Source organism: Eucyclogobius newberryi, unplaced genomic scaffold, assembly GCF_026437365.1.
Source record: "Eucyclogobius newberryi isolate DKJ021-1_F unplaced genomic scaffold, fEucNew1.0.hap1 SCAF_11, whole genome shotgun sequence".
NCBI classification, from domain to species: domain Eukaryota; kingdom Metazoa; phylum Chordata; class Actinopteri; order Gobiiformes; family Gobiidae; genus Eucyclogobius; species Eucyclogobius newberryi.
In genome coordinates, this window is record NW_027315735.1 from 23,517,779 (window position 1) to 23,539,158 (window position 21,380).

The window sequence follows — 21,380 nt, forward strand, 5'->3', positions numbered from 1 at the left end:
AAGGTCCTTGTTGGGTCGCTCTGGGAGTGTGCACAAGCTGTCGTCCCCCGAGATCTCGTGCCTGCTGTTGCCTCGGAGGCTCTCGCAGCCCAACGGAGAGGACATGTTACACTAATGCCACATATGTACACAAATCAGATGCAGTCCGGGTGGGTGTGGCAGTGCTGCAGTGACATCCAAAATATTTCAACAACTGTGACGACAAAACTGTGAGTTGAACTGCAGCGTTTATTTATTATACAACGTCAAAAAAAAGAGGTTAATTGGACCCAGTCTCAGGTCTTGTCTCGTCCCGCCCCTATAGTTGATCAAATACAGTCACGCATGAGATTGTAATCATCATAGTTATTATCAACATTGATGATACAATGCGTTTCCAATGTCAAAGCGATCAGCTCACTTTCCACAACATCGACATCCACATAGATTGGATGTATATTCTGATTCAAAGTGATGCATTTAAACAAAAACATAAATTAAAGCTAATCTAATTTTGTTCTGCTTCATCTGCCCTGGACCCCACTTTGGGAACCTCATTGCCTCAACCACTACATGGGTCGAAGCATCTGCAAAACAGCACTTCTTGTGTGGTGGTCCCTGTTTTCAGTGGTCAGTATCTACTATAACAGATACACAATGACTAGAACAGGGCAGGTGCACGATGGAAGTATAGGGATAAACCCCCAGAGTTGTTTTCGTGGTAGTTTGTCGTGTTTTGTCATCGTTGTTTTCCTCATACCTCTTCTAATGTTGTGTCGTGACTGTTTTCCAGATTCAAAACAACTTTTTTCCCCAGACTTCCTCTCATGAACCAGCGATAAACAGCCCAAAGTGCTGCGACAGTGGGGCTCGCGGCTGCTCAGTGTTGCTTTTCACAATGCCTCCCGGTCCCATTCTCTCACATTCATTTGCATGCAGTACAGAACACCCACATAACGCTGTGTCGCCTGCTAGACAGCAACATGTGGAGCTGCTTATGAACTGCACAGAGCAAATCTACAGTGTGGCCAGGCAGCTATGACGAGGCCCATCTCAAAGCTGCAGCGCAAAGACTGCACATTATAGGTCCAGAGACAGGGGAGATAACTTTTATTTAAGATGCTACACTCAGATGACTTCCCAATGGCCCCCGACTTAGAGAGCGTCTCCGGAGAATCCTTTTATGTCTTTGTATTAATTTTACTTTGCTGCACAGGTCAAACAGGTTTAGGTTTGGCTCATTTATTTATCTTTTAATTAATGCAGAAAATGCCAAGTTGCCTTTGAAAATGTCTATTGCAGTGTCTATTCATCATATTGCCTTCATCGCTTTTATGTCATCTGAAGTAAATCTTCAGAATAATTCAATCAATTCATAATCTGAGTAACCAACACACATCCATTGTAGTTTGTTCTCTAGAATTGTTACATAACGGCTCAGACTCTGCAGAGTCATATAATTCAACAGAAAGAGACAGTATGACGTAAAATGAGGATGTGTCTTCCCAAAGAAGACAGTAAACCTTTGAATCAGAAATGATCTTTGACATTATAAAGTAGACACTGTAACTTTCCTTGTGCAGGGTCAATCACCAATTTGTCTGCATGGAAATGGTAATAGTGTCAAGTATAAATTAGCCAGAATGTTTCACTTTGTGGCATTAAACATGTTAATCTTGCATTTATCAAATTAAAAGTGTTTTTATGGCTCAAAAAACATTCATTCTCAATGTGAGTGGGGTCACCTCCCCACAGATCTGACTTGTAACTTGATCTGGTGGCATATGCTTGTCTCCATATAGATATATTTAATGTCATACTGTGGAACATTCAAGGAAAAGTAATAACATCTACATGGAGATAATAATGTCACAACATCACATTTTACTGTTACAAAACATCATGATTTAATTTGCTTAGTGCCAGTTAACTTTTTGAATGCAAAAGTAGTCATATACTTGTAGATACATGTCGTTTGACTCTTTTGGAAAATAACTGAAATTACTCATTGTTGCTGTTTTCAGTTCTTTCGGTTATATTGTGACCTGAATAATCATAGTTTTTCAATCAACTGAATAATCTTTGAATAATCTTGACATTTGTACATGGAGACAAGTCGCTGGCGGACCCTCCACAATGCTCTGTTAAACACAAAACATGTCAGTATCTTTAGTCCTTTTTGCCTGCTCACTTGTGAAAATCGCAGCCCGACAAAACATTTGTCACTGCCAGAGCCCAGTCCAGTCTGCCACCTTCACCAATCAATCCACTTTCTCCCCAGGCGCCGTTCTGTCTCTGCTGACCAATGGTCCTCGTTGTGCAGACCATCTCCCCATAGAAAGAGACCGGCGGTGTCCTGAATAGAGAGGGGTGTCCACTGGCCTCCCCCTGGCACACACAAACTTTGGCAGGACTGAATACAGGCGATAACAAGACCAGAGAGACACCCCCCCTCCCCCCCAAGAAAGTGGGATATTCAGTTCTGGCTAAGACAAAGAGTCTGGGACAGCATGATCCAGAGTCAGTGTAATAGAAGGAATATATTAATGTCGATGTAACACAAGCAACGAGAAGCAGGATCTGAAAGAGTGAGTGAGTCTCTGTACCTTTATTTGGTTAGGAGTTTTACTCAATTTAACAAGTTATATTATATTCAGTATGTACAACCCATGATTCCAAAAGCAGAGATGATTAATGCACATCTGTAGTTTCAATAAGTGCCATAACAACAGGCAAATGAACTGTCTGTTACAATAGTCTTCACATTTCATTGATTGGTTGCTCATAGTTTGTGATAATGATTGATGAGAAAATAGAAAGTTCTGTCATTCTTTAAGATGTCCTGGTAATAATGTGCTAATTAATGTCAAAATCTCATCAGTTCTCATTTCATCATCTAACAATGCCATAATGAAGTCTTTAACATACCTGTGTTGAATTTTATGAATGTGCACAGTATACTTTATGAGCTTAAGAATGTGACACACCATATTATAATCTAAAGTTAGGTTATTTTTAGTTTCTGTGATAGTGCGTCTTGTAATTAGAATTTCCAGCAGCAAAACACAATTAAAGCCGTGCTAGTGGCAATGATGGCTCTCGCCACCCGCGCGACCGTGTTTTGATCGCGATCGCCCCGACACTGCATTCTCTTAGACTTTATTCTTTCGACTTTATTCTTTAGACTTTAGGACGGTACGGATGGTACCGCTAACGCTAATGCTAATGATAAGACTGCGGCACGAGGGGAAATGTCCATCAGAATAAAAGCGGAAGTGAAGGCATAATTGCGCCCCTGCTGGCCAATAGTGAAAAACATACAATATCTGTAATGCACTTTTTTCATGGTTCGAGCCAATTATTTCCAAATGCCACTTCTCAACAAGAGATACCAGTTAATGCCAGACATGTGATCTGTATGCTACCGGCCACCATCTTGGTTCTAGTCTAAAATAAATCTACTGCTCGAATATCAGAACAGTCCTAAACTGTACTGTGGTGCAAACATTCATACAACAGCAATTTACATTATACAGCTGTGTTTCAAAATGTAAATACAGTCAAACAGGAGGAGCTCAGAGTAGAGCCTCTGGTCCACCTCCACGTTGAGAGGAGCCAGCTGAGAAGGCTCAGGCAGCTGTTCCGGATGCCTCCAGGGGGAAGAGGCCCCGGGGGACACGCTGGAGGGACTGTGTCTCTTGACTGGCCTGGGAATGCCTCAGGATCCCCCCGGAGGAGCTGGAGGAAGTGTCTGAGGTGAGGGAAGTCTTGCAGTCCCTGTTTAGACTTCTGCTCTAGTGCTCTAAATATTGATCACATTTTTGAGAGATTTTGAGCTTTTAGCGCTTACATTGATCAATGTCTTTGAGTTTTTAGTAAAGGCATTAACTGCCCAATCGGATAATCAGCCAGAACGCCTTTCAGACAGCATTTGTGAACACTTTTGTAATGCATGAATAGGCAAAGTACAACGAGTAAACATTTGTCTCTTCCCGGAAAAACAATATGTCTCCGACCTGCTGCAAATGAATTCTCTTGATGATATGTGACGTACGCTGCATGAACCGATACAGAAATAGGGATTGGAGGGTTTTGGCAATAAAGCAAAACAGTTCACAATCACCCGACCTGCTGGACAAGACACTGTGCTAAATATTACGATTATTATGTATATTTTGCTGGTTACATTTTGACATGTGAGGCTGACGTTTGAGCCCATGTTGCTCTGATATATCTCACGTCTTGTTCCTGTGAGCCTTCAGTCACCTGACAGTTAAAGACACGTCCCACACGACACCTCCCTCTGGCTGTTCCCTCAGAGGAGAGGCAATTACATATAATGTTCCTGACATGGATGCGGCACACTCTGAATGTCAATCCCACTCTGAACCTGCACAGAACCTGTTATAGGTGCCAAGGCTGTTCTGTCTAAAGAGGAGTGTCAAGGTAATAGAAGCTTTTATTTTAAATCAAATACAAGAAATGTATATCCAGAACTGCATTATTTTTCATTATATATAACATTTATTTCATGTTTTTTGTTTGTTGATTGTTTTAAATTCTAAAACACAAAGACAGAAGTTTTCAGTATCAGGATTTACCACATATCAATTGTCCAGATGATTTAATTTATTATGACTATTATTTGAGAGAATAGTTTTTGGAATTACTAGAAAATTCTGCTGTTCGCAAAACTTGAGCTTTTCATTTTTAGTCTATTTCTTGAGCTTGTATGTCAGGTGAAGTGGTGTTTTATGGAGAGAGTGAGAGCAGCCTCTTGTACCATCATGTCCTTCTGCTCTGGGCAGACTTTCTCCTTCAGTTTCATGCTCTACTCCAGGTTTCCTCTCAGTTCCTCCCTCAAAACCAGGATTAATTAAACCGTCAGAAACCATTTCCAGGTGTAAGTCAGGTGTAAATGATTAAAATAGTCCGGGTTACTTGACTCTTTAGTCATTTTGACGTTTGGACCCTCTCATATGTATCCTCATGTCTTGTTCCATATTTGTTTTAGAAACGTGTTGAATTCCGTGTTCCCATGGTAACTAGAACATATGTAACCATGTTAACACAAAGATGAACATATCATATTTTTAAAAAAAAAGATGTAACCATAATAACACAGAATTACATTATTTATGACGTGTTCTGGACCTTTCCAGAAGAGAGTCTCACAGCAGTTTCACTTTCACTCGACGTGAACAGCCACAGACCAAAACAAATACAAACCAAAGAGCCAAAACCAACCAAAAAGTGTCAAAAAGGACATAAATGATATAGTCAAAAGTGACAATAAGTATAATTGGTACAGCAAATAATACAACCTTAAGAGAGGGTTTTTTTAACACCACCAACCCCTGCTCCTCTTGAAATGGACCTCTACAATGTTCAGAAGGACATGGAGGGCATCAGGAGCCTCAGATTGAGCATAACCACGTTTGAAGAAAAACTCAAACAAAAGGAAGTGGAAAAAAACCTTATAAGAGAAGTCAATGCTCAGAAACAGCACCCCAAGATAGCAGAGGATGAGCGAGATGCTCCAAACGCCTCTCTCAAGGCAGAGCTGGAGAAGCTGAACACAGAGCAAGCTGCAGAGAGACACCTTTGTCCTGGTCATCCGAAAAACAAAAGCAAGAATCTGAGCAAGAAAGAAAATCAGCAAATACAGCATGAGATGGACAACATAAGGAGAACCCATCAGGAAGAACCACAGGAACAAAGAAGAGACAGCTGTGCCAGTGGAGCTCTTTGAGAAGCTTGAAATTCAAATGAAATTGAAGGAGGAAAATGGACACGGGCTGAAGCAGTAAGTTGCTCAAAATTAAGTTAGAAATTGAGCAGATGAGAGAGCCAAAATATGGATTGGGAGAAGGAGAAGACGGATCTCGAGAACACAATCAGCCGAAGAAGCTTAGAAGTCAAGAGCACAGGACGACATGATCTCTTTGAAGGAGGAGCCAGTGGTACAGGAGGCTTTGTTCACTTAACCATGTCATCTGCAGTTACAAAATTGAGCATGTTCAATGTTCGTTTTGTTCCTTTTTGCCACGGAACATCACCTCCATTGTAATCACACTTTCGGTCAAGCGGAAACTCCGTTCGTTTAAGTGGAGAATGAGGGAAAAGTCTTGCTGCTAGAATATGCTCTAAAGTATTTCCAATGTTCATGTGAATAAGTCAACAATGCATCGATTCCCCGAGCGGCCTGGAAATGACTTATTTTCTCTAGAAGACGGCAGCTCTGTGTAATACTACGAATACAACTGGAAGGAGGATTACATGGAATGGTGACGCTCAAGCCAACTGCCTGAAGAAGGTGAATTGACGTTCATTAATCATCTTTGCTTTTGGAATTGTTGTAATATATTATACTATAATATTCCAACTGAGAGGCAGCACAACTGATAAAATGTGTTAGTCTTAGTTTTTTTTTAAATAGACAAGTTAGTTCAAGTTCAAGGTAACTTTTCATATTTTATTTATTTATTTATTTTAAAAACATTTCATTTTCTGGGCCCAAAGGCTTTATTAGACTGTGTTGTGGACCTTTATATTTGTTATTGGATTCTAACTGCTCTCTCACCTTGTTTTTGTCTATCACAGAATGCTGCGATGTCATTTGCATAACCTCCATAATGAACTTTTAACCATCAGATTTGAAATTCACACTTGTCTTTCAACCCAAACTTACACTCGATTGCTGAGACTAATCTGTCTAAATTTGTATGTAATATTTATCTTCAGAGGCTGTTTGAGTTCATGAGGCAGATAAAACATTTTACTGCTAATTTCCATCTCTTCACCTTATGGTCACTCCAGGAGGACGGACAGATGTTCCAGGCTGTAAAAAAATAAGTTCCTCTGAAAACCTTCATTTCTTCATGTCTGCATTTGCATTTCGAAATAGTGCCTGAGGAACGTGGACGATTCAATAGAGAAAAAGAAAGAGGGACGCAACATTGCAGGGACGACGACTGGAAACGGGATCTTATCTTTACTGTCACTCAGCCGCCGCGCTTTTACCACACAACTTCAGTAATTAAATGTGGCGAGTGAAGATATTAAAATGTAATCACGATGAGAGATTGCTGTATGCCTCTTCAAAAGCGATGATGAAGTTATAAAAGTGCTATTTTATTATAAGCTTTGGCTGAGATTAATTCGACTGGCTCCATAAACACAGATATGAACTACGCCTGGAGGAACTATATTGTATTACTGTACGGCCTGTTCCATTGTCTGACATCTTCACCAGCACAAAGCAGAGCGCCAGCACAGACTCGAGGAGCATCGTGCATTTAGAAACAGTCTTTGTAGCGCCCTAGGAAACGTTCTGCTCAGGGAGTGATACACAACAAAATTCAATGTTGACCCCATTTCCATCTAAATATTTGATGTTGAATTAATGCATATAACTTAAATAGCTCAACAAATTATTTGTTTTGGATCAACATCAAATAGTACAAATGGGAAAAGCTGGCATACATTTAAAAGCACAATATGTTTCTGGAAGTGGAAATTCTCCATGCAGATAGATGCGTTTTATGCTTATGTAATTCATTGCCCCCTGAAATAAAGTGCATCTCAGAAGTAAATATGTTCACCTCCAGACTGAAGTGCTGGCTGAAAGAAAATCAAAACTGTACCCACCTGTAAGTGTTATGAATGTGTATGAGTGACGTGTAAGAGTGAGGAAGAATGAGTTGTGTAGATGTGTACATTCATCACTGATTTATTTATAAGAATGGAAATGTGTTTTAATGCCTTTTATATCTGTGGGGGGATTTAGAAAAGCCCAACCTGGGACGGGAGTTGAGAATTAGCACTGGCCATAAACTTTGTATGCATCACATCGGCTACAAGCTTTGTTTTGTAACTATGTATGATTGATTGTATTGTCCCTGTCAAACAAATATATACATACAATAAAATAACTAATGCCAGACTGTGGAATATCATAGCCAAAAGGAAATGTCAATCAATTCAAATCAATTCAGACCAAGTACAAGTGAGATTTGTGGAGATGCAATTCCACTCGCTGTAAGGACAAAGATTTTATACATGTTTTGTGCAATAAAACAATGAAAAAACCAAAACATGCTTTTGTTTTTGACTTTTTATTATTATTATTGTTATTACATTTTGGATATTTTTAATTGCAATGTTGATCTAAAACGTTCACTTTCTTCCGGACTGAAACCTGTGGTTCTGATTGGTACCGGCCCCTTTACGTCACGTCTCCCTTTGGAGAGCTGCAGTTCACAGAAGCGAGCTGCAGATTTTGTCATTTTCTTTATTAATCAGAGGAGGTATGACTGAATGCTTATCTGGCAGATTTTTACTCAAGCGACTGTACACAGTTTTGAGGTTATAAAACAATCCTGAAGCTCAGTGTAATAAACTCATTATGTCGCGATCTCTTTTTAAGGGGTAAAACTAACCTTACCATGCCTATTTCTGGCTTATGTCTGTTTGATTGCTTTATTCTAGTGATTTTACCAGTTGTGCAGTGTCTTTAAGTGTTTAGAAAAGCACTCCATTAAAAAAATGTCTTGTTATTTCTCCAAAACCCTATAATCCCCCCAGTTATCTGATAATGTCCTGGTGTGAGACAAAGATAAAACCCCTCTAATCACCATCCATTTCACACATCGTTCTTCACTGAAATCATCATTAAAAAGCTATGGCCCTTTCGGAGTTGTTTTGCAGAGAGAATAGATGCAAAAACATAAATGATCTCCCGTAGCCTCCATCCACGTACGTAAACAAAGCACGTCTGAATTAGCCGGCTTTCTGCTAATGCCCGATGCCTTTGATAGCTGCCAAACTGTAAGCAGGAGGGGGACACCCAAAGAGCCCGTATCCATTAAAGTCATTAGAAGTCAATCAGGACGAGGGGGCGAAGGGTGCACTGCTTCCTCCGGCTTCACACAGACCTGTTGCTAGGAAACCCAACGGAGGCCCGAGGAAAGACTAACAAAAAAAAAGAAAAAACTGCATCGACTTGTCATATCAGAGAGCTGCAAAGACTCATGCAAATGTATCAGGCGGCTGGAGGAGCGAGACGGATCATAGCTTTCAATACTGCTTCCAGGTTTTTAAAAGTTGCATTAAAACGTAATCAGAAATAGAGACATGTTCGGAGAGAGTGCGGTGCCGTTCGTGTGTGTCACTCCGCTCGAGGCCGCACCAGTGTGAATCCATGTACCCAATAATGGACCAGCGTGTACCTAATTAGCGAAGAGGCTATGACACAGGCTAATTATTGTATTTCAAAAGACTACCTGCGTCTTCTCGGCACCTCTCGCATTCTTCGCCAACGTTTCCTGTCGTCCACGGAAAAAAAATACAAATGAACGCAACTGTGTCTTTTGCCACACGCAATCTACGTTTGTATATTTGCATTTTGTTAATTAGCCGAATGATTAAAAGGCAATTTGCAGGTTAGCAGTTTGGAAAAATACAATACAAAACGAGAGAGAGGGAACAGAGGCTGAGATTGAAAGCGTCCACTGAAATGAGGGGGAATAGCACTTTCACTGACCATAACGTAGATTAAATGGCCAGAAGCAAAGTTCTGAGATTGATCTGTCTGACCCAAGACAAAAGCACTGGTTTCAGCAAGATTAGATGGTTTGACTCTATTGATTGTCCACAATGGCCATTTCAAAGGCCGGTCGCTTGGTTCAACTGGCAATATTGGTAAAGCCATTTTTTTTATTTACATATTGTTGTATTATTATGTATTGAGCAGAAAAAGATGGATTGAAATGGCAGCTGAGAGCACATGCAGCTGTTTGTTCTCCCATGATTCATAGCAATTGGTATGTAACACAGTGGGTTATAATTGGAGGGGCAGCCACATATTTAGCAAAAAGGTTTTTAGGCCAAGCTCATCAACAATCATATCCATAATAATAGACCAGGCTTTTTGTGTTTTGTGTTGATTATTATTAAATTGTAACACATTTTCAAACTTGGATTTTCATCTATAAACTAATTATAACCTTTAAACCCTTATTAAAAAATATACCATTCAAATTTGTGTCTTGCTACATAATGGCCAGGTGGCAGATGGAAAATACTTACTTATTCACATTTAATCATGTGTTTTATGAAATGGCACTGTCCCTATCAAATAAATGAAATCATTTTTTTTTAAAAGAACAAAATGTATCAAATAAAATAAAGATATTCACACAAAAAAGGAGAGATTCATGTAATTCGGACTTTGCTGTTGTTGAATGTTTGTTGTTCAATCCAAGACAAATTTCCCCCAGGGGACAATATAGTTCATAATGATTCTTATTCCTGAGTTATTGCAGCTCTACAAGGGTCTGTATGTCACCTTTGACTACACTGACATAATGTGTTGTGCCTACTAAAAAGCAAAGTGCAATAATTTTCTTTAATGGTGCAAAATTGTTCAGAAAAACTATGATTATCTTGTCCCACATCCATTGTTTAGTTGAGTTTCTTGCTGAAGTTTATTTCTCTTAGCAGTGACTGTGAGACTTGCAGTCATGAGTCCCTGCAGCTCTCAGAATATAATGTATTGCACTTTAAAATCTTCCTCCCACTCAGCTGCTCTGTCCTCTGCTTTGCACAACCGCACTGATCCTCAGGCTGCAATGGAGGACTTTAATGCTCTTTAGCCTATAGGTTGTACAGAACAGTAGTGTGTCAACTATAAAAGGCCTTAAAACCTCCACATGAGCTTTTGGGTAGTTTTCATCATTTGAGCATGTATCCTTTAAAATGGAGCTAAAACAGTCTGCATCTATACTCTTTATTGTTTTATACAAGCCCCCCCGGCACTGCCAACGTTTCAATGATGGTTTTACTGGGATGCTTTCAATTGTATGCACAGACGTTGATGGTTTAGTCATTACAGGTGATTTCAATGTGCATGTTGATCATATTTGTGAGAGAAACGCTAAAGAACTTGATGGTGTCCTTGAAACCTTCAGTCTTACTCAGCACGTGAGAGGCCCCACCCACAGCAAAGGACACACTCTGGATCTCCTAATTACAAAGGGGGTAAATATTTCAAATGTCAATGTCCATTTGGACCAGTGGATTCACTCTGTCACGGCATCCAACAGATCAGTTTGTGGATGCAAAACAACTTTCTCCAGCTGAACACAGACAAGACTGAAATCATCGTTTTTGACCCACAGAAACAAAGAGAAAGTGTTAGCGGTCACCTCCAGAGTCTCGCTATAAAACCTACAAACCAAGTTAGAAATCTGGGGGTAATAACGGACTCAGACTTGAATTTTAACAGCTACATCAAATCAATACCAACTGCAACTTTTTACCATCTAAAAACATTGCCAAAATTAAACTTCTAGTGTCTAAACCAGATTTGGGGAGACTTATCCATGCGTTTGTCTCCAGTAGATTAGACTACTGTAACGGCCTGCTCACTGGCCTCTCCAAACGAGCTGTAAAACAGCTGCAGTACATCCAGAACGCTGCTGCTCGGGTCCTGACCAAAACCAGGAAGTATGATCACATTAGTCCTGTTCTCAGGTCTCTGCACTGGCTCCTGTGGCTCAGAGAATAGACTTTAAAGCAGCTCTGCTTGTGTACAAGTCTCTCCATGGCCTAGCACCAAAGTACATCTGAGGACCTCAGGGAACGGCCTCCTGCTGGTGCCTGAGTCAGGACTAAACATGGACCGGCCTCCTGCTGGTGCCAGAGTCAGGACTAAACATAGACCGGCCTCCTGCTGGTGCCAGAGTCAGGACTAAACATGGACCGGCCTCCTGCTGGTGCCAGAGTCATGGACTGGCCTCCTGCTGGTGCCAGAGTCAGGACTAAACATGGACCGGCCTCCTGCTGGTGCCAGAGTCAGGACTAAACATGGACCGGCCTCCTGCTGGTGCCAGAGTCAGGACTAAACATGGACCGGCCTCCTGCTGGTGCCAGAGTCAGGACTAAACATGGACCGGCCTCCTGCTGGTGCCAGAGTCAGGACTAAACATGGACCGGCCTCCTGCTGGTGCCAGAGTCAGGACTAAACATGGACCGGCCTCCTGCTGGTGCCAGAGTCATGGACCGGCCTCCTGCTAGTGCCAGAGTCAGGACTAAACATGGAGAATATACGTTTCAGTTTTATGCAGCTAAAATCCGGAACAGTCTTCCTGAAGATGTGAGACAGGCTTCTACTCTGACAATGTTCAAATCTAAGCTGAAAACAGTTTTGTTTAGCTGTGCATACGACTGAAATTATTTTATTCGCACTCTTCTCTTCATGTCTAAAATTGTTCTGTGATTTCTGTCATGTCTCTGTGACGTTAATGCATTTTCCCTGTTGTGTGAAGCACTTTGAATTGCCTTGTGTACAAATTGCGCGATACAAACAAACTTGCCTTGCCTTTTGTTGAGGTAACACCTTTAATGGCGTGAGCGTGAACTGCATTGCACAGGTTTGTGCTCTAAGCGGATGGACTTTTCCCCAAGGACCACTTTTGAACTTTCACATGACAGTGGTGTGTGAAATGTGCAGAAGTTTTAGCGACAAAGTTAAATGAAAGTTAAATGAAAATAGATTATAAACATATTGCATATTATAAAGGGACCTTTTTACAATTACTTCTTGATTTGTGTGAAGCAAACACACAAACACTAGATCTGCATTAAACAGCAACATCACATATGCATTCTAAAACCCATTTAAATGTCACGATCACATGTTTAATCCTTCTAATCTCTTTGTGGCCTGCTGAAGTGATGTGCTGTACCTGTGTCATGTTCCAGTCAGATCACAGAGCGAGGCCTGTCTGCGCTCAGGCATCTGATATCAGCTCCATTATCCTCCCTTAATTAAACATGCCACACACCTGCACCACAGCAGCAGCACGGCCTGATGGGAAAAGACAGGGACCATCTGTATCCGTGTGTTTGAAGGCGTGTGATCGCTTATGTTTGAGATTGGAGCCACTAGTGAGATATCAATCAATAATTACACCTGAAGATTCTGCGTCTCTGTCATCAGTGTGTGTCGAGTCAATCATTCACGTCAAAGACTAAACCAACATTTTATATTGCGCCTTCAAAATGTATTAACTCAAGCTAAATTGAATGAAGTAAGATTAAGAGTTGCTAAGATATAGAGAGAGACATGTTCATAAAACAACTACCGGTATTTAAATGTCCTTTTTTAACTTCAGCATATTCTCTATGTCAAATTTTGTGTTGAAACCTTTTCTTTCACTTTTTATCAACATCTTCCTGTCAAATCCACTGGGGAATTCATCTTTTGTCTTTCAAGTTTCAAGAGTCTTTCAAGGTTTCCCTCAGAGACATATTCTCATTTCAAGCAGTTTTATGTCTTCACCGTCGTTGATGTTAAAGATGCGGACTAAGGAAAGACACATGAGTTCGGATTCTCAAACAGTGTTAGAATTACCTTGAGTCAACATTCGGTTCAATACAGGAACTGCCCACATGTTCAGACAGGTGCAGTGCAGGCCCGAGCCTTCAGGGCCCCCTGGCCACTTCATTGCTGTTTAACTATTGATGATTCACATCTCACAACCGCTAAGGCAAACAGCTGTAATGTTCCACTACTTTTTTTATTCTGGACATTTTAACCAGTTTTCTGATGCAATAAACAAATAAAATAATAAAACTTAACGCACTCTTATGTCCCTTTTGATGGCTTACATGGCCCTGCATGTAAGTGACAGCAAGTGTGTATAGATTTGGCACATCAAAGGTTTATAACAGTCTTTAAGCATACTAAAAATGTTTTACAATGTGGGAAAAAACACAAATTCCAATCTCAATTTTCACACAGTCTTATTGACGTGGGAAGGTAAATTTCTTGTGTTTTTTAAACTTGTATTACAATGTATATATTGTGCTCCCTTGTGGTTGAGTGGTTAAGGCGGCAGCACGTATGCCCGGCTCCATGTTGCAGTGTTTTGGGTTCAAATCATGCCTCTGAATATTTGCTGCATGTCCCCCCTCCTCTTATCCTCATTTAACGATGAACTGTCCTGTCTTGTAAAGCCTTCAGGGCCCAAAAATCCCCTACATACAAGCAAGTGCCTATTCCACAACTTTACACGTCTGTTTACCTAAAAAAAAATGCTGGAAGATGAACCCAATTGACCCTCATTATTTTGTCAATCTAGAAATAATCTAATTCCTTTGATTCCACTAACACAGTGCCAAAAGGACCAGAGACATGCGTTAAATTAGGTTAAGTCCCGTCAGTGTCAATAGTACAGAGGTAGCTGTAAATTGCTTTGTGCCTCTGGGGAAGATCCGGTAACCTCCAGAAAGCTGATCGGCTCTACTGACTCCCATTATCCTCTGTGAGCAGTGAGGTAATGTCACACTCCGTTATCTTCCCCAGGCTGTGTGTGTGTGTGTGTGTGTGTGTGTGTGTGTGGACACACCACAGGGGTCACTGGTTACGGGACACAGGAGCAGAGGCTGGGTTCTGGTTGGGTTAAGCTGAAGAAGGACAGAGAAGAGACGGGAAGTCGGATCAGGAAACATCAGCTCTAAAGGGCTCGGTAATGGTCTGTTAGAACAGATTAAACCGTAGACTTTTGTTTTTACGAGAAGTCAAATAATAAAGAAAAGTGAGATACATTCGCTTGTCATATCAATTCAAAGGCACTGTACATGATTTTCACTGTCTTAAAAATGTGAAAAACACAACTAGTTCCTTTTAAAAGTCTTTCAGCGGTCCACATGTATTGCTCACTAAATTGATACCTTCTGAGCATCTGACTTATTCACTTCAGCATGCTAACAGCGCACTGTACTGTGGTAAATAAAGTTTTAAAAGGGCAGTACCAAATACCAATCCGGAAATAAATAGGTGATATTTGTCCTCCGACTCTCATTTTAGCCTGACATTTTGTAACATAAACAACTGGCTGTCTGGAATAAAATGTATTAAGTAGTATTATTGTGGATATTTGCAAATCATTGGGTCTACAATACCTTTTACAGACAAAACCACATCACTCTCAAGTAGATTTATAATGATCTCAGTCATTATAGTCTGTCTGGAGACACCACTTATAGATTTTTAAATAACAGGAAATGGCAAAAGGGAAGTCTTCATTTATTGATCTTTAAAGGCACCATTTTGCCCCTGCACTGATATGAGTCACTGTTCACACCTGTTCGTCTCGCTGTGATAAACGCTCTGACCCGCTCGACGAGACGCAGAGCGATTGAAGTGAACCGAGATTATTACAGACGCCGATGATGTCAGCAGTGCTATACGGCGCTCCATGCCATGAGCTCATCACTAATCACGATCTAGTCTCCCGCACTAGTGTCTGAGGCCTGATTGGATTGGCTGCAGCACAATGGATGATGTCATGCATGTAACCTGGCACTGGCCTCGGTGCCCTGGGGATGAATGAGGAGTGTGCTAATAGCAACAAGCACAGAGCCCACGCTAGCTACTGTTCACGTGGGCCATGCAGAGGAAACGGGAGGAAGCAGGGCTATGAAAAAGACTCAGAGAACGTGCTCGGATCTGGAAATGCTTCTTGTTCTGGGGGAAAATGATTCAGCCTCAAAACCATCAATCATAAATACGATTATAATCAAAGCTATATCTTAGGACCCATTCAAATATCAAAAAAGTGGGTTGAATTCACTACATAATCAATGTCTTTGGACCAGGCTTAAGCATTATTTAGGGGAAAAAAGATGGTAATGTGAGCTAGTAGATGTATTGAGAAATATTACAGTGGGCATGTCCTCTCAGGCCCGGTTTCGTACACGTGTTGCTGGAGGATTAAAATTGCAGTGTGGTTTGTTGTAATGCTTGTTGTGTCTCGTGTTTGACTGCAGGCTGTAAAAACAAGAGTGTGTAACAACAGAACACATGTATCTGTTGTTACCTTTTATGGCTGCAACTAACAATCACTGCAATAGTTCTAATCTACAGTGTAATTGGAAGTTAATACATTGATATATTAACAGACTGAATGCTTAGATATTCAGAAAAGAAGTGTGTTGTTGACGAAGGAAGTGTTACAGTTTTTTGCCGTTTTGATTATGTTGTTGAGATAGAACCTATTTTAGCATGCGTTTTAGAGACGTTTTATATACGGTTTATGTTCAAGGATTATTAAAACAGTCAACAATTATTTTAGTTGTTTATTGGCAGCAAATATTCAAAATAATTGTTGTAGCCCAATATCTAAACTGGCTTAAAAAAAATATTAAAAATACTGGTGATGATAATAATAATACATAAACAATGATAATAAAAATAATCATAATCATAATAAAAGCAGCTGAATTAACCTATGTCAACTATTTCACAAACAATTAAAAAAACCTGATAAAGTTAACCGAATGTTTTACTTTTAACGCACTTTAAGTGTCAGATTCACAATTTTTTGTCCACATTTCTCTTCCGCAGTGTCTCATTTTGTCAGACCATGCTTTATTCTCACAGTCTCTGTTGTGAGGTGACAGAAATGGAGACGGAATGTTTTGGCACAGCAAACCCATTTGTCACCGTAGCAACTGTGAGGGGGCGGGGGCGTCACTGTTCGGAGCTGTCAATCAACCTGCCTCACCGTGGACTGTGGATATGAAGTTCAAAGATCGATATGGATCAATGACAGACAGGTGGAAGACAAGTATCAGAGAAGACAAGTTCATATTAGAGTTCCTGCTGTGTTCCGTTTGTCATGGCAGAATGGAAATACAGCGTCGACAGTTTGGCTGATTTCATCCTTTTAAAGCTGGTACCTGAGTTTCAGCGATTCAATTTTGCAGAGCTAAAACTTGGAACAGTCTTTCTTAAGATGTGATTCTTTTTAGGACGGGGTCTGGTTAGCGCTTGGATGGGAGACCGCTGGAACATCAGTTGCCACAGTGGGGCGCTAGAGGAAATGGTACCTCAGCTTTAAGTATTTGATTGTATACACACATATATGACAATTTGATTCACTTTTTAGACATATAACCCCCAAAAAAGGACTGTAAAATGTTTACAGTATCAGTCAAGGGGCATAATTAAAAAGAATGTCAGACTTGAAAGTACAACATGTAACTTTTCTGCTGGGGATCTGAAACCAGTTTGTCATGTCATTGTTTTGTCTCCATTTATTCCAAACGTGCATTCTCACTGCGAGTGGACTCTCCCTTCCATAAACCTGTGATGTAATTACTGCTCATTAGATATATATATACATTAGATACATGTTTAATGCCATACTGTGGATAATTCCATGCAGGCAAAGTAATAGTAATAGCATATGTATGGAGCAGGTGACGGACCCTCCTCCAGAAACCTTCAACAGCTCCATGGACAGGGGCATGGAAAGCCAAAGAATGCACTTAACTACATTTACTGCCATATTAAATTATGAATATATAATATATGAACTTAAACTGGCGGCTTTTTTTTACAAGACAAGACCATCTCACTTTGAATCCTCTTTAGAGCTGTTGACCTTCAACAGGAATTATGTCTGTGCTTTTATCATTTCAAACTTCACAGCTAATGTCTCATTTATCACTGAACTAGTCTTTCAGAACATTGCACATTAACACTTTGGGCAGAGGCTCTTGGCTCAGTTTGAACTCAATCTTGGCACAGACTGTGACAAAGCAAGAAAAGGTTTTGGAATGACACGTTTTCCTGACTTCTTAGTGGTGCATGGTTTTCTATTGTGTTCACTTATGACAGAATTTGTCTTTATTCTAACAAACAAACAAACAATATAAACCAAATGCATGTAGTAAAGCTGCCATGATTGGTAATGGCATTTTCCATCTGGTCAACCCACTGAACTGTGCGCTAAGCCATGAAAACATTCTACACCCAACTTCCATAAAACTGCACACCACTCAAATTAGTTTAGGAAACGAAATTGTCAGGAGATATAAAAAAAAAGAAAATTCTGCCAGTGATTTTCTTTTTGATTTGTTCTGAGGTTGGATGCCACCTTCTCCATTTAACAGCAGATCATGGGTGAAATTGGATCTCAGTCAGTTCAAAACCACTGCGATTAACTGCAACATTATAGTGGGACAGTGCATCATCTGTCTGCGCTGTTTTCCTCCTCAAAATTAAACGTTAAACAAGATTAATTACACGGGTGAGCAGCTTGTTTTTGTTTGTGGGAGTTGGCACAAGAATAAAGGCCGTATAAATACTGGAAATAATTAGTTTGGTGCAATCTTAAAGGAGACAAAACAGAAATCAAAGGCGTGAATGTTTTTAAATCAGGTAAATTCAAATGTATGCAGCTAAATCCAAACTCATATGGAATAATTGAGTTTACTTTACTTTTCACAATATTCTGTCTTGCTCCCAACCGCCAGCTCGCTTTAAAGGGGACATACAATGTAAAATCAGCTTTTTTAGCTTTTGATTTGTGTTGGAGTTATCCTGTTTTGTCCTGCATTTGTGTGTGTGAGTGCTGAGTGCTTGTTTTCACCTACCCCTTATCTCTGCCCACTTCTCTGTTCTTTATTCAGAAAATTACATTTATTTACAATGAACAAAATGTAAATAGTTTCAAAATAGTTTAATTCTAAATACACTTAAAAATAAAAGCATGATAAAACACAATGAGAATGATCCTCAGCTATATATTTTACACAATAAACTAAAAGCTGCTTCACATTACATCACAACAGGTCGATTCAGTAATGATGTGGGCAGGTAGAATTAAATAGATGCAATAAAAGCCAGTTAAAGGCCTAGTTCATAATATAAATGATTACAGTAGGTTCAACATTTATGAATTTCGTTCTGGATATTTATTCATGAATATATAGCGTGATCAAAAGGGATCCAGCCCGATCCGGCCCTCTCGACAGTGTGCATGAGTATAAACACAATGTGGCGGCTGTGCCTGACGAAACACATGATGCCACAATGACCTTGAATTAACCCGTCGAACCTCCATCCTTTCTCTTTATCTCAGTGTCAAACCAAAGACATGTGTCAGAAAGAATTCAAAGAAAGCGCTCTGGAAACCATGTGAGTCGCAGTCCAAGCACAGCAGACGACAACAGGACCAGGCGCTTTCACAAACCAGGTTTACTCACGTCCCCTTAAGTGCTGCTAAATTCTGCAGCTGCAGTGAATCAGTGCCGTTGGCTTGTATCTTTGCATCTTTAATAAAACAACTGAGGAACATGTCGCCCAGGAGATCCACTTTGAGAATGAAAGTCGTAAGTATCTTCATGAATCTAATATCCTGTGTGATTTATTTATCAAGCAAGGCACAGGCCCTCTAGTTAGTCTGCCCAAAACTGCACTCAGAGGTTTAAAGATAAATGCTCGATTTATGTGTTTATTGACATATAACAGCACAAAAAGAATCAAAGCATATACACAATCAAGAGACATTAAATAACAAGAAAACAGAGTTTACATTTAAAAGCACAGAAATTTTTTGTAGGATTTTCTTTCTTTGATTTTTTAAGATCAATCAAAAACCCTTAAGCAAGAGCAGTTCTCCCAATCTTAAGTCCACTTAAAGGGAGTTTCCACCTTCAGGAAAACCTTTCTTTCCCCAGTTAGTTCTACACACAGACAAGCTGTGCATATGGCATGAGCACTGAGCATAACCCTTTGTTCTCTGGGTGAGGACACACAAGTAGGTGCACAGTTACATATTACACTAAAAACATCCAATGAACCTCCTGCACCCAAAGGCCATCCAGCCAGTGATTCACCTTCCACAACCTGTTGTGAATCTCAAAGCACAGTGATATACAGGACATTTTTCAGTTTCATTTACATAGAGAGCATTACCTTAATCCAGAAGAGGGATAATCTTTGGCCACGTTTATCCCTCTTCAGGGGTTCAGTGCTGCAGATCTCACAGCGCCCAACAGTGCAGAGTTTTAGCTTAGTTTAGTTTTGCTCCGTCCGGCTCCGATCAGAACAACAACAAGCCGAACTCAGCGGCTAGCGCAGGAACAAACGCCATGAGGACCGGTGGCATTTGATGCATGTAGTAGTGGTAGAATCATAAGCTCTGGAGAAAGTCTGGAGAAATGAATGAAATGTCTCCAAGAAGAACACTAGCTGGTGCTGAATAAGTAGCTGAATAGTAGCCATGTGCTTCCAGCTGATTGGTCGAAAAATAACAACATTGCGCTGCTGGAAAAATAGGTGACACCCCTGAGACCCGAACGAATAGTGTTATCTGAAGCACGGAGGGGCTCCTTCATAACTTCAACTTGCACATTCTGCAAAAAAACAAAAATCACACATTTGAAAAAAAACAACTTAATTTATCTTTTTCTCCGTTTCGTCGGGGCGACTTGAGGCGGTTTTTAGGGTGGTGAGTCACCTGTTCATGAGCTTCAAGGGTAAAACAGGCTTTATTACAAAAATAATCCAAGAATTAACTTCAAATTATGAGTCATTTAATTGTAGATGATCTAAAAGATTGGCCTAGAATGATGCCATGGTATTTATAATTTGAGACAAACTCAATAGAGTTTCCCAGAGAGGTCAATCTACAGGGGTCAAAGAGCCCTGATAATGGTTTGGATTAACTGACAATAACTCCTTTTCTCTTATGTGGATCTCTTTGGGGCTGACTTTAGACAAATTAATTCCTGTTGAATTCCCCAAACATGTTTTAATGATTATTACACCTCTCGCCATTGCAACCTTCAAAAGCCACAGCCTTTTATGTTGTGAGGACTTGAATAATAACAACACATCGTCTGTAGAATGCCATCTGAGTCAAGAGTCTGCAAAGAAAATAACAAGTTTGACAAAGATTTTTCATTACGTTAATGGGATGATTCCACAGATTGTCTGCCCACACACGTCATAATGAATAAATATGCAGTGTGACACCATAGACAATGTTTGAAAAATCATGGACCTCAATCATGGATCATTGTATTCTAGATTTAAGTCGAAATCAAAGGACTGAAACGATTAACAATTTATGTTTTGCCCAGAAGATGATCACTCTGAAGAGGAATCAGGAGAGGAAATCACAGATGGTGCAGAAGGTTGAAGTGGCACAGGAGGCTTTTGTCACGCTTCACATAAACCCTACTTTACCAAGTTATCTGCAGTTACAAAATGAACAAAAGTAAAATGCATAAACTGTCATGTAATTTTTTTATTTGACAGTTATTAAATTAGTCCTGTTAAGTTTGTATTTGCTGTGGTATATTTGTTTTACTTATTCACACCTGGAAAACCTTTCTGGAATTGGGTTCAGTTGAATTAATCCTGGTTTTGAGGGAGGAACTGAGAGGAAACCTGGAGTAGAGCATGAAACCGAAGGAGAAAGTCTGTCCAGAGCAGAAGAACATGATGGCACAAGAGGCTGCACTCACTCTCTCTATAAAACACCACTTCACCCTTCATCTGCATAAAGGAATTAAGTGGAAAAGCAAAGAGAGACTGA